The following is a 4,216-nucleotide window of genomic DNA, read 5'->3' on the forward strand; positions in this document are numbered from 1 at the left end:
GAGTCCTCATCAGAGAGACAGAAAGTGGAGCCCCCGAGCAGGGGGGGTGGGGCGGGCGGGGCACAGCACAGTGACCTTCTACCTTCAATGTACATTCCCTCCCGAAGCTTCTGAAAGCAGGATGGAACCTGGGCTTCCCTGGGCGGCCACTCCCATCACAGAGATTCTGACTCAGGAAGACGGGTGACTGACTGTCTGTGGCTGTGGGTTCTTTTACTTGCGAGAGAAGAAACCCAACTCCAACTGGCTGGAGCAAAAATGACTCCTGTAACTGAAAAGTGCAGGCATGCGCTTCAGGCACAGTTTGATCTAAGAGCTTAAATGATGTCCTCAGGGCTCCATCTGTCTCCACCTCGGCTTGCCTCCTGCGTTGGTCTCATTCTCAAACCTGATCTTTAAGACCAGTGGCAAGATGGCCCCAGCAGCAGTTGCTGTTCTTTTAGAAAACCCTTTGCAAAGAGAGGTATCCTTTCCCTGTCACTCCAGCCTGATTCTCAGGAGCCTGACCAGGGCCTCACGCCCATCTGCAGCCTAGTTACTATAGCCAGGGGAGACAGTTACACTAGTTCACACTCCTCAGGGCCAGGCCTGGGGTCAACACCATTAAAGCCACACAGATTGCGAGTTAGAGGGTCCCCCGAAGGAAACTGAGCCACAGTTATGAGGAGAAGGGGAGGTAAAACGACAGGTGTCCACGCTCCTGTGGCCTCCACAGGTGATTCTGATATGCAGCCAGGTGGAGAGTTGTGGGTAGGGGGTGTGGCCAGCATTCTGACATGGGGAGAGAAAGAGGAGTCTGCGGGGAGGACTGGAAATCAGGCCAGAGAGGACGGAAGTAGATGGGGCAGCGGCTCTCAGGGGCTGGGATGGTAACAGTTTGGGGAAGTGAGAGGTCAAGGCTGCCACAGCCACAGTGAGAGGAAGAGAAGTGGGGCTCCCTCCATAAAACTGGGCTTGGAGCAATTGGCAGAGTTTTAAGGTACAGAGAACAGCTGAGTGAAGGACGAACTCCCTGGCAGAGGGTCCAGCAAATACGTGGAAGCAAAAAACAAAACAAAAAAAAACACCCCAGAAAATGCTTGAGGAACAGAACAGCTTACATGCACAGGGACCATTTTCTTGGCTTTCCACTCTGGTACCCGGAATACCCATTTTTATCTGGGACTGTAGCCGTGACCACAGGTTAGGTCAAGCTCCTTGGCTAGCATTGGAAGCTGTCTATCTCCTGGCTGCAGACAAGAAACCCGATTTCCTAGGGAATGTCCTGAGTCACGGGATTTCCACCCTTCTCCCCGGAAGCCACAAAGCACCTTCTTGCAGCCTTTGCTCTGTTTTGTGGATTTTCCCTCTCTGCCTGTTGTGTCTGAACGTATCTTATCTTCCCCTCTGGACTTCGAGCTCCTGGAGAGGAGGGTCTTTTCAGGTCTGTGTCTCCAAGTTGCAGGCTCTGCTTCTGCAGACAGAGGTTTCAAGATAAGCCCAGTTACTGGGCAAAACTTAGCCAGGAGGGAGCACCCCCAGGGTCAAAATGTCACTCAGTGCATGAAGAAGGGGGGACTTTTGGGGATAGGGCCCCCCTACTCAGGCTGAGGCCTGAATCCCACCACTGCTACCCCCAGCGGTCAGTTGTGGGGAAAAGAGGCTGTGACTCATCTTGGGGTTGACATTTCTTCCTGTTGCACAACTGGGAGCCCAGAGGTGCTGTATCTTAGCTGACTCCAGCGGGGCCATGAATTCCTAAAGAATGAAGCAGCTATTGAGTGCCTACTGTGTGCCAGGCACTGTGTTAAGTGCTCTTTACATGCATGACTTCAATAAGTTCTCCCGTTTTGTAAATGAGAAAACAGGCCCCGAGACGTTAGGTAACTCCAATATTGACAGAACCGTGATTGATACCCGCGTCTCTCTGACTTGAGTCCCCCTGGAAGTCCCCGGGTTTGGACGTGTCGTTTCTGATGCTGGAGTCAGGTTAGCCTGGGACCCTGTTCCTTCAGCTCCCAACCACAGAGGATGCGCCAGCCCCAAGTCCTTTTAGGTTTCACTGCCTTAGCATTCCCCCGGGCTTCTAAAATCCTGAAAGGGAAAGGAGCAGCTTGGAAGGATGAAACTAACATCCCCCCCCCCCCCTTCCGTTCTTCCATTCCCACTACCTTTGAATCCCCAGGCACTGCACCTCTCAGCGCAGACATTCTCTGGCGCCCCCTGGTGGTCTCCAACAGCACCACAGAGCAGGGAAACAGCCAATGCCCCACATGGAGGAAATGCTAGAGGAGGGCCTGACCCACAGCTCCCAGCCGCCAGCCCGGGGGGGCGGGGGGGGGGTGTCGCAGCATCACTGTCTACCCCTGTAGTCCACCATAGCGCTGACTGGCCCAGCAGGCAATGCTATAACACATTGTTTATAAGGACTATATTACTCTTTCAAACGTGCCACACTATTAGGTGTGCCATGATGCTGTATGTATTACATATTAAGCTTGATCAGGTCGATACATAAAATGTGAAGGTGGCACACCCTGTTATTATAAAACGGAACCCAGCATTCCTGTCCCCCTGCCCCCATTTCACATCGGAGGAGCCAGCCTTTTATCTCCTGCCCCTGGTCCTGGGAAGCAGGCTCTCTGCATACACTCATTCCCGCCACCTCGTTTGCAGGAGTGACAAGAGGCCCAGGGAGATAAAGTCTCTTGGGATACAGATGTTCCTTCAAGTGGGCGAGGTGACAAGAGCAGAGAGGAAGCCATGCAATACCCTTCAGGCAGCTTTTCCCTCCGGGTATGGGAAATGCCAGCAGGAGGGTTGGGGATGGGAAGGACCCCCAGGATGGAGAGCCCGTGAGAATGGCTCACCTTTGATGGCTGGGCTAGGGTGACCTGCTGGCCTGACAGCAGAGGGATGGATTGGGTCTCCGATCCAAGGCAGGAAATAAGGGAGGGATCAAGACTGGCAGGGAGCGGGACCTGCTTTTCAGACACCCCGGGGTGAACGCTGCTGCTCAGTTTTCCTTTTCCTCTGCCCTGTTACTGTGGGTCCTAAAGAGAGAAAAGGGCACCATTTCTGCTGCCCCCTGTAGGGCTAACTTGTCACCCCAGGAAAGGTGTGGGTGGAGGAATGAGCCCCACCAAAGGCCCTGGGGAAGCTGCAGGCAGGACTCAGGAGGCACAGGGCCCAAAGTGGAGCCACCCCGGGGAGTCAGGGAAGGGATTGGGGTGGGGGGGTGAGGGAGCGGGGCGCAATGGCAGCCGAAGGGATTCTGATCGTCCTGCTCAGGACACGGAGATCCATCCAGATGCCTGACAATAGCTCCGCCGGGCTCCCTGGAGGACCCCAGAGGCGGGCTCTACCAGCTCGTCAGAAAGCGAAGTAGAGTGATGCCTGCCCCCAGGATTTCGGCGGAGGGCGAGGAGGGCCCTCGGTGTGAATCCGGAGAAAGGGAGAGAAGTGGAGCCCTAACGCCACTCCGCACCCCCTTCCTGCTTATAAATAACCCCGTGTCACTTCAAAGAAGACCGAGGCCGGGGGAGAGGCGGCTCGGGGGCCGGTGGCTAGGGGCAGCGGCCCCTCCGCACCACGCCCCTCACCCGGGCGAGTTTGAATAAATAAACAAATCCAAGCCCGCCGGCCCCGCAGGAGGTGGAGGAGGAGAGGAGAGGAGGAGGGAGGGGGCGGGAGAGATTAGTTTGGGAAGTAGCACGGATTGCTCATCCGATCCGTGCAGCCGCAGCCAGTGTGTCAAGTTACAGAGGCGCCGGAATCGGCCCCAGCACTCCTCGCAGCGGCCGCGACCCACCTCTGCCCATGGGGCCCTCTGCGCGCGCCCCTTCGCCCCGGGACTGAAACTGGCTCGCCGCCGGGAGACGCGAGGCACCGAGAGCAGGGACCGCGCAGAAGCCACTCGAGGGCTCTGCGGATACTTGAAGGGAAAGGCGGGCGGAGAGGAGGAGTGCCGACCGGTTCCTCCAACGTTCCTGGACTTGGAACACGCTTCGAAGTAACTTTTTCTCACCTGGGCGTACCCCGATCGCCGCCGGTTGTGTTTTCTCGACTTCCTCCCGCCTGCTGCTAATTTTTCCATCCTCTTTGCCGGGAGCAAAGGAAAGGAACCTTTTCCAGGACACAAGCCCTTCACCCGCGTCCCGCAGCTTGGATCGAGCCTTTTGGGCAGCGGCTCTCGCCTTTATTTATTCTATTTATTTATTTATTGGTTCCCAAGACG

Source organism: Myotis davidii, unplaced genomic scaffold (assembly GCF_000327345.1).
Source record: "Myotis davidii unplaced genomic scaffold, ASM32734v1 scaffold134, whole genome shotgun sequence".
Lineage (NCBI taxonomy): Eukaryota > Metazoa > Chordata > Mammalia > Chiroptera > Vespertilionidae > Myotis > Myotis davidii.